Genomic DNA, 10,461 nt, shown 5'->3' with positions numbered 1-10,461 from the left:
ACAAGGAGCTGGAACAGATGCAGGGATAATGTAGAATATTTTGTCGAAAGGACCTGAGGGGCATTCTTGGAACAATAAGTCTGCTGTGGATTGGAGTAAGGATGGATGAAATTCCCCAAAGAGATGATCCAATCGTCTCCAATGTTTGGAGACCCTGGGAAAGGGTGCGGACAATATTTATGTGGATATTACCAAAAATTGTTGTTGCTGCCAAGTCCACCTTTATCTGAAGAAGGGTTTTGGCCCCGAAACGTTGCCTATTTCCTTCGCTCCATAGATGCTGCTGCACCCGCTGAGTTTCTCCAGCTTTTTTGTGTACCTTTGTCCACCTATCAGATGGGCCTGCAGTGCAGCGGATCACCACACGGTGGGAGTGTTGACCACAAACTGGCCGGGCCTGCAGTGCAGCGGATTACCACATGGTGGTAGTGTTGACCACAAATTTGAACGACCCGTTCTGTGAATTCACTGCACAGTGGGAGCTGCTGACTACAAATTAAATATAATTTTGCTTTTTAATGCAAAATTGATCTTTATTGCTGTGTGACCTGTTTCCTTTCCCCGTAATGCACCCATTGTACAAATGCCAACGTTTGTAAAAACCCCTGAAACCAGGGAAGATTTGGAATGAAAATCAAGGTTTACAACAAAAAAAAAGACAAAGTGCTGGAGTAACTCAGCGGGTCAGGCAGCATCTGTGGAGAACATGGATAGGTGACGTTTCACAGAGTGCTGGAGTAACTCAGCGGGTCAGGCAGCATCTGTGGAGAACATGGATAGGTGACGTTTCACAGAGTGCTGGAGTAACTCAGCGGGTCAGGCAGCATCTGTGGAGAACATGGATAGGTGACGTTTCACAGAGTGCTGGAGTAACTCAGCGGGTCAGGCAGGTTTCCCATAGTAAAGAGTACAGCTTTGGTGGGCAACTCAGTTAGTTCACTGTTTGTGTACAGGGTTTGATGCCCATAGTAAGAGTTACAGTTTTGGGCAGCTCTGCCAGGGAGTTCACTGTTTGTGTGAAGTGTTGTCTTTGATATAGCTGGCATGTTGCTGTGCCAGTTTGATTCTGAAAATAGTCAATGTATTCTTCTACCCTGTAGAATTCACTACTGCAGACACATTTTAATTTCACTGGACCTTAATTGGTACATGTGATGATAACTGACTTTGAAACATTGAGCCTAGAGTTATGTTACCAGGCCCTGTCCACCCAGTGTTTGATATTTTGAGGTGAATGTAGAATCTTCTCGCATCCCGCTACAGTTATTGTGCTTGTTTCTGGTTGATGTGCCAAGGTCTTTGGAGATCTTCCTGGAGCTGGGAACCCACTCTTTCCCAGCACCCCCCCCATCCTGGTGATGGGGAACACCCTCTTTCCCTGCACCCCTCCAACCCTGGTGATGGGAACCCCCTCGTTCCCTGCACCCCTCCAACCCTGGTGATGGGAGCCCCATTTTTCCCTGCACCCCCCCCTCCCGGTGATGGGAACCTCATCTTTCCCTGCACCACCACCCCCCCCCCCCTCCCCACCGGTGATGGGAACCCCATCTTTACCTGCACCCCTCCAACCCTGGTGATGGGAACCCCCTCGTTCCCTGCACCCCTCCAACACTGGTGATGGGAGCCCCATCTTTCCCTGCACCCCCCCTCCCGGTGATGGGAACCTCATCTTCCCCCCCCCCCCCCCCCCCACTGGTGATGGGAACCCCATCTTTACCTGCACCCCTCCAACCCTGGTGATGGGAACCCCATCTTTCCCTGCACCCCCACCCTGGTGTGAACACTTCCCATCACCCTCTCCCCTGTATCCACTAATCACATAACGGGCTTTGTCCTGCTCCCACCTCTTTCCCACTTTCTCTGCCCGACTCCATCAGTCTGATAGGATCCCGACAGGTAACAACAACATCTGTCCATTCCCTTTGTGGTCGGGTAGATGGTGCCTGATCTGCCAAGTACCTCCAGCACTTTGTTTTGGACCAGGTTACAGTTGGCTGCTGTTACAGGGAAAGTAGTTTAATGTTGATGACACTTGCAGTCTCATTACAAATTGGCAATCCTGTCATTCACCCTACTGTAGTTTTGGAATTGGTCTAAATCTACATTTGGTTTGTGTGATTGTTGTCAGAATCCATTTCCTCTTCTGTCTGTTCTTTTGTGAAGGTTTCACTTCCACTTTCTCTAACCTACTCCATCAGTCTGAAGAAGATCCCAACCTGAAACATCTGTCCATTCACTTTGTGGGCAGGCACATAGTGCTTGACCCATTGAGTAGCTACAGCAGTTTGTTTTAGACCAGGTTACATTCCCTGGTTAAAGTAATTCTAGTTTCCTCCTGTTGCAGGGAAAGTAGTTTAATGTTCATAACACTTGTGTTTAAATCATTACAATTGAGTAATCTTGCCCCTTCCATTCACCCAACTGTAGCTTTGTTTGAAATTGGTCTAAATCTATATTTCGTTTAGTGTGTTTGTGTCTGTTGGCAGAATCCAATTCCTCTCCTCTGCTCCTTTCTGAAGGGGTGATCAGTTAGTGTTCATTTCCACCGTCAATTATAAAAGATGAAATAGCTGGACATTTGGATAGCAGTAACAGGATCGGTCCGAGTCAGCATGGAATTATGAAGGGGAAATCATGCTTGTCTAATCTTCTGGAATTTTTTGAAGATGTAACTAGGAAAATGGACAAGGGAGAGCCAGTGAATGTAGTGTACCTGGACTTTCAGAAAGCATTTGACAAGGTCCCACATAGGAGATTAGTGGGCAAAATTAGGGCACATGGTATTGGGGCTAGAGTGCTGACATGGATAGAGAAGTGGTTGGCAGACAGGAAACAAAGAGTAGAGATTAACAGGTCCCTTTTAGAATGGCAGGCAGTGACTAGTGGGGTACCGCAAGGCTCGGTGTTGGGACCGCAGCTATTTACAACATACATCAATGATTTAGATGAAGGGATTCTAAGTAAATTTGCAGATGACACAAAGCTGGGTGGCAGTGTGAACTGTGAGGAGGATGCTGCTATGTGAATGCAGGGTGACTTGGACAGGTTGGGGGAGTGGGCCGATGCATGGCAGACGAAGTTTAATGAGGATAAATGTGAGGTTATCCACTTTGGTATCATAAACAAGAAGGAAGATTACATAGAAACATAGAAAATAGGTGCAGGAGTAGGCCATTCGGCCCTTCGAGCCTGCACCGCCATTCAATATGATCATGGCTGATCATCCAACTCAGTATCCTGTACCTGCCTTCTCTCCATACCCCCTGATCTCTTTAGCCACAAGGGCCACATCGAACTCCCTCTTAAATATAGCTATCTAAATGGCGTCAAGTTGGGAAAAGGGGAAGTACAACGGGATCTGGGGGTCCTTGTACACCAGTCTATGAAAGTAAGCATGCAGGTACAGCAGACAGTGAAGAAAGTGAATGGCATGTTAGCCTTTGTAACATGAGGAGTTGAGTATAGGAGCAAAGAGGTCCTTCTGCAGTTGTACAGAGCCCTAGTGAGACCACAGCTGGAGTATTGTGTGCAGTTTTGGTCCCCCAATTTGAGGAAGGACATTCTTGCTATTGAAGGAGTGCAGCGTAGGTTTACAAGGTTAATTCCCGGGATGGCGGGACTGTCATATGCTGAGAGAATGGAGCAGCTGGGCTTGTACAGTCTGGAGTTTAGAAGGATGAGAGGGATCTCATTGAAACGTATAAGATTGTTAAGGGTTTGGACACGCTGGAGGCAGGAAACGTGTTTCCGATGTTGGGTGAGTCCAGAACCAGGGGCCCCAGTTTAAGAATAAGGTGCAAGCCATTTAGAACGGAGATGAGGAAACACTTTTTCCTCAGAGTTGTGAATCTGTGGAATTCTCTGCCTCGGAGGGCGGTGGAGGCCGGTTCTCTGGATGCTTTCAAGAGAAAGCTAGATAGGGCTCTTAACAATAGCGGTGTCGGGGGATATGGGTAGAAGGCAGGAACGGGGTACTGATTGGGAATGATTAGGGTTGGACTCTCTTCCCCATTCTGCCAAATGTTGCATAAACTGGGCCAAACTTCTGTTCCTTTACTTGTATGTCTCATTTATACAAAATATTTATTTGTCGATTAAAGTATCTGGGTTGTGGTGTGTTTCTCCAGATATTTGAACTGCCTGTATGCTCCTATCTGTTTGTGCACAGTGTCCATGGTAAAGGGCACGGTATCAGGGACAGTGTCGGGGAGAACACTTCATGTGACATGGTAAGTTTCACATTTAGGGACAGCACGGAAACAGGGCCTTTGGCCCACCGAGTCCGCACCGACCAGCGATCCCCGCACACTAACACTATCCTACACACACTAGGGACAATGCTACATTTATACCAAGTCAATTAACCTACAAACCTGCACGTCTTTGGATAGTGGGAGGAAAGTGAAGATCTTTGAGAAAACCCACTTGGTCACTGGGAGAACTTGCAAACTCCATACAGACAGCACCCGTGTCTCTGGCGCTGTAAGGCAACAACTCTACCGCTGTGCCACTGTGCTGCCCTTCAACAAAGCTGGCATGTTGCTGTGCCAGTGAATTACAGTAGTCAATGTATTCTGCTACCCTGTAGGGTTCACTACAATCCTTTTAATGGCTGATCCTGTTTTTCATGACATTTAATTTAAATTGGAATCTCATCCTCTCTAGGTGTCCAGTGTGAAGGAGGATGTCAGCAGACTTCAAATCACTAACGTGACATTGGTTTGTTTTGATTATAACTTGTTCTATCTGAATATGGTGAAGCGGAAGATTTTCATATCTTTCAGCTAATTAGCACCCTAGCTGCTAAATGGATGAGAATGGTTGAATGAGGTGTCTTCAAAGCGCATGTGAGCTCACTCACCGATACTTTCAGAACTTCTTCACAGATATGGCCTCCAAACACAGTCTTTTGATGAATAAATGCTTTATTGTTGATAGAAAACAGTAAGATAGAAACATATATACATCCAAACTTCTTCCGACTCGTTCCTACAATCTTCATCGAACTCCAGCTTATTACCTTGGACATTAGAAAACTCCTGATGTCTCCATAACACTGGAATGATCTCGCATGAACCCCATCGTCTCTCCAAACTAATCTAGAAACAAAACTTCTGTGCAAGTATCTAAGCTCCAAACATGTCATAAATCCCACCCACAATATTATGGGCAGTCTAAAGTTTAAAGGCACATGCCATCTTCAATGACATGCAAAACAGGCCAAATGGCCACTATATATGGTTATGGAGTTGGTACAAAGGTAAGGCCCCTGTTTAGAACCTTCTCTTGGGCTTCAGTGTGGATGAATGTTTGCGAAAAATTAACAATTGTTTATCTGCTTTATTCACTAAAATTTGTGGTCTGGGTCTACTTGAAGGAGTTTAACAGGGACCACTGGTATGTACTTGTGTCTCTATTTAGTGGTGAGTTTCTGCCTGTACCTGGGGCTGTTGGTCAGGGTGGGGACAGTGAGGGGGATGTATGGAGGTGAGATATTGGTTCTACATGCCAATGTGGTGGATTTCCCCTCCGCCAGCATGATACCAGTGATCACCTTCCAGGGTGGGGACAGTGAGGGGGATGTATGGGGGGGGGGGGGTGAGATATTGGTTCCACATGCCAATGTGATGGATTCCCCTCCGCCAGCATGATACCAGTGATCACCTTCTCCGATCACACTTGACTGGATGGCGCTGCCTTCTGTCTCTGGACTTTGCGTGGTGTGTACTTGTGCTTGAGGATACGGTGACCTGAAGACTCGTCCAATCTAAGGTCTTGACTGGGGAACGGCCACTTTGGTCTGGCCCATGAGATTATTACCCTTGTCCAAATCCACTTGCCTTCATTGTCTTGGCCTTCATCCTAACATGGATTTATTCTGTGTTTTGGCCATGCCATGGAACAAATAAACAGTGCTGGCAGAATTCAGCAGGTCGGGCAACATCTGTGGAGGAAATGGACAGATGACTTATCAGCTTGGAAGCCTTCAGACTGGAGTAGTGGGAGAAGGTTAGGAAAGGGAAATGGGGCAAAGCTTGGCAAGTGATGGGTGGGTACAGGTGAAGGGATGATGGGCAGGTGGTGGAGAAAAGGACAAAGGCTAGAGGTGAAAAGATGACAAAACATTTCAGAGGTGTGACATGTAAAGTTGGAGCGAGGTATGTGGGTGTAATGGGCCGGGTGTAATGGGTATCCAGGTGCAGTGGGCCGGGTGCAGTAGGCCGGGTGTAATGGGTATCCGGGTGCAGTGGGCCGGGTGTAATGGGTATCCGGGTGCAGTGGGGGCGTGGGTGCAAGGGGCCGGGTAGCCGTGTGCAGGGACCGGGTGCAATGGGTGCCGGGTGCAGTGGGCCGGGTATCCGGGTGGCAATGGGTGGGTTATCCGGGGCAGTGGGCGGGCAAGGGGTGCAGGGTGGGTAGTAGGGTGCAGTGGGGCCGGGTTGCATGGGCTGGGTATCCGGGTGCAGTGGGCCGGGTGCAATGGGCCGGGTAGCCGGGTGCAATGGTGCCGGGTAGCCGGGGCAAGGGGCGGGTAGCCGGGTGCAATGGGCCGGGTAGCCGGGTGCAATGGGCCGGGTAGCCGGGTGCAATGGGCCGGGTAGCCGGGTGCAATGGGCCGGGTAGCCGGGTGCAATGGGCCGGGTAGCCGGGTGCAATGGGCCGGGTGCAATGGGTATTCGGGTGCAATGGGCCAGATGCAATGGGCTGGGTATGCGGGTGTAATGGGACCAGAAGGGATAAAAGGGAATGTGATTTGGAGATGGGGATGAGTGTACTGATGAAGGGATACCCCCTCTTTCCCTACACTCCCCACCCTGGTGTGCACCTCACTCAACACTACAGTCCCCCTACTCCTTTCCCCTCTAATGTACGCTCATCCCTGTCCCACATTCCCCTCTTTCCCAGATCCCTCTCTCTGGCTTTGCATGTCACACCTCTTCTTGTCTGACACTTGTCTCCTCTTCACCTCTAGCCTTTGTCACTACTCCCCTATCTGCTAATCAGCGCCCAACTGTATCCAGCATCACTCACCAGGCTTTGTCCTGCTCCCATCTCTTTCCAGCTTTCTCCCAACTCCATCAGTCTGAAGAAAGGTCCTGATCTGAAACATCTGTCCATTCCTTTGCAGTCAGGCAGATGGTGCCTGACCCACTGAGTACCTCCAGCACTGTTTCTGAGCTAGTTATTCCTTGGTTAAAGTTATCTGAGGGATAGTGAGTTTAATAGTCATGGCTCTTGAGTCTTATTACAATTTACTAATCCTGCCCCTTCCATTCACCCTACTGTAGTTCTTTAGAGTTGGTCTAAATCTATATTTGGTTTGGTGAGTGTCTGTGTTGCTGCAATCTGTTTGCTCTGAATAATTTGTGTTTGTTTCCACCCAGGATCTCCAAGGACTGGACCTGTGCTGCTGGAAGTGTCTGCTGGGGTTAGACTGTCTCTTCCCGTTCTGCCAAATGTTGGCGTAAGATGGAATAAACTTCTTCCCCATTGCTGTTCTCCTGATACACAAGTCTCATTTAATGTTTTTGTCGGTTAAAGTAGAGTCTGGTCTGTTGTGGTCGGGTTTCCTCTGATATTGTGAACTGCTGCACGCCCTGTAATGTTCCTGCAACCTTATCCAGTCTATCTGGATTTGATCTTCATGGAGATGGTGTGAAGGTAAGGCCCCTATTTCAATCCCTCTTTTGGTTTCAGTGGGGATAAGATTTTGAAAGATTAACAATGGGGTTTCCTATTTATTTTTGGTGAAGGGTTTTATAATTCAGGATGCTGGATCTTTAGCAATAAAAGCAGAGTTGGAGGAACTCGATGGGTCAGGCAGCATCTGTAGGCTGGCTCAGAGATTTGTAGGTTAATTGGTTTCAGTAAACTGTCCCTAGTGTGTAGGATAGTGCTAGTATACGGGGTAATCGCTGGATTGTGCAGACTCGCTGGGCCAGACGGCCGGTTTCCACGCTATCTCTAATTATTTCTTATTCACGGTTCTTTCAATTTGGGGCGCAGGAATCTTGAGCATAAACAACAGTGCTGGAGGAACTTGGTGGGTCAGGCAGCATCTGAATAAATGGACAGATGACTAATCAGGTCGGGAGCCTTCAGACTGAAATACGGGAGAAAGCTGGAAATGAGGTGGGTGTGGGGCACTGCCTGACAGGTGATGGGTGGATACAGGTGAGTGGATGATGGGCAGATGGGTGGATACAAGTGAGTGGGTGTTGGACAGATGGGTGGATACAGGTGAGTGGGTGATGGGCAGATGGGTGGATACAAGTGAGTGGGTGATGGGCGGATACAGGTGAGTGGGAGATGGGTGGGTACAGGTGAGAGGGTGATGGGCAGATGGGTGGATACAGGTGAGTGGGTGATGGGTGGATACAGGTGAGTGGGGGATGGGTGGATGCAGGTGAGTGGGTGATGGGTGGATCACAGGTGAGTGGGAGATGGGTGGATACAGGTGAGTGGAGTGGGCAGATGGGTGGATACAGGTGAGTGGGTGATGGCAGATGGTGGATACAGGTGAGTGGGTGATGGGCAGATGGGTGGATACAGGTGAGTGGGTGATGGACAGATGGGTGGATACAGGTGAGTGGGTGATGGACAGATGGGTGGATACAGGTGAGTGGGAGATGGGTGGATACAGGTGAGTGGGTGATGGGTGGAGTAAGTGACAAAGGCTGAAGGTGAAAGTGATAAAACATGTTGGATAAGGACAAGAGCTGTGAAATGTAAAGCCAGGGTGAGGTGGGTTGGGAAGGTAAAAGGGAAATATGGGACAAGGAGATGAGAGATGAGTGTACTTCCCTTCACCTCCCCCAACACTGTACTAGTTGACTGACTAACTAATTGACTGACTAACTAGTTAATTGACTAACTAATTAACTCACTAACTAACCAACTAACACTAGTCCTTTCCCTTCCTCTGTACGCTCATCTCTCAAACAGTCCCATATTTCCCACTCTCTCTTCAACCCATATCTCTCCTAGTTATTTGGCATTTTGTCCCTTTCACCTTGAGCCTTTGGCACTCACTCCATCCATAGGCTAATCACACCTCACATTGAGTCTAGAAGTTGGGATGTAATGTTAAATTTGTACAAGGCATTGGTGAGGCCAATTCTGGAGTATGGTGTACAATTCTGGTCGCCTAATTATAGGAAGGATGTCAACAAAATAGAGAGAGTACAGAGGAGATTTACTAGAATGTTGCCTGGGTTTCAGCAACTAAGTTACAGAGAAAGGTTGAACAAGTTAGGTCTTTATTCTTTGGAGCGCAGAAGGTTAAGGGGGGACTTGATAGAGGTCTTTAAAATGATGAGAGGGATAGACAGAGTTGACGTGGATAAGCTTTTCCCACTGAGAGTAGGGAAGATTCAAACAAGGGGACATGACTTGAGAATTAAGGGACAGAAGTTTAGGGGTAACATGAGGGGGAACTTCTTTACTCAGAGAGTGGTAGCTGTGTGGAATGAGCTTCCAGTGGAAGGTGGTGGAGGCAGGTTCGATTTTATCATTTAAAAATAAATTGGATAGGCATATGGATGGGAAAGGAATGGAGGGTTACGGTCTGAGTGCAGGTAGATGGGACTAGGGGGAAATACGTGTTCGGCACGGACTAGAAGGGCCGAGATGGCCTGTTTCTGTGCTGTAATTGTTATATGGTTACATGGTACCACCTATTTACATGCTAGCTTTGTCCTGCTTGCCTCTGCCTCTTTTCATTCTCTTTCATCAGTCTGAGGAAGGTTGCTGACCTGAGGTGTCATCTGTCCATTCCACTTGCAGTCAGGCAGATTGTGCCTGAACTGCTGAATGCCTCCAGCACTTTGTCTTTGGACAGAGCCATGTTCCCTGGTTGTAGTTGGCTCCTGTTACAGGGAACTTAGAGTTTAATATTTGTGGTGTATTAATTTTACTGTTTTGTACATCTTTGTCAGCTCTCGGGATCTGGTCTTTCTGGAGATTACTTTAAGGTAAGGCCCCTTTTTTCAAAACCTCTCTTGGGTTTCAGTGTTTGGGGGAAAGATTGGGCAGCACAGTGGTAGAGTTGCTGCCTCACAGCGCCAGAGACCAGGGTTCAATCCTGACAACATGTGTTGTCTGTATAGTTTGTATGTTCTGCCTGTGACCATGTGGGTTTTCTCCAGGTGTTCTGGCTTCCAACACACCAAAGACATTCAGATTTGCAGGTTAATTGGTTTCAGTAAACTGTCCCTAGTGTGTAGGATAGTGCTAGCGTACGGGTTGATTGCTGGATTGTGCTGACTTAGTGGACCAGAGGGCCTGTTTCCACACTTTAGTTGGTCTTAATGTATTTATTTTAGTACAATGTGAAGAAGGGTCCTGTTCTGAAACATCACCATAAATGTTCTCCACAGATGCTGCCTGACCCGCTGAGTTACTCCAGCACTCTGTGAAACGTCACCTATCCATGTTCTCCACAGATGCTGCCTGCCCCGC

At 48.0% G+C, this 10,461-nt stretch overlaps 1 long non-coding RNA gene across 1 annotated transcript; it reads left to right on the top strand.

Annotated features, from left to right (window-relative positions):
- Nucleotides 1-4,199: 4,199 nt before the first annotated feature.
- On the top strand, nt 4,200-7,536 carry LOC116966977. Its single transcript, XR_004410104.1, has 3 exons — nt 4,200-4,229; nt 4,666-4,719; nt 7,386-7,536. It is a non-coding gene; the product is annotated as an uncharacterized LOC116966977 (long non-coding RNA).
- The last annotated feature ends 2,925 nt before the right edge of the window (nt 7,537-10,461 follow it).

This window comes from Amblyraja radiata, chromosome 38 (genome assembly GCF_010909765.2).
Source record: "Amblyraja radiata isolate CabotCenter1 chromosome 38, sAmbRad1.1.pri, whole genome shotgun sequence".
NCBI classification, from domain to species: Eukaryota; Metazoa; Chordata; class Chondrichthyes; order Rajiformes; family Rajidae; genus Amblyraja; species Amblyraja radiata.
Note: the sequence above shows the minus strand (reverse complement) of the source record. Positions and strands in the feature narration are given on the sequence as shown.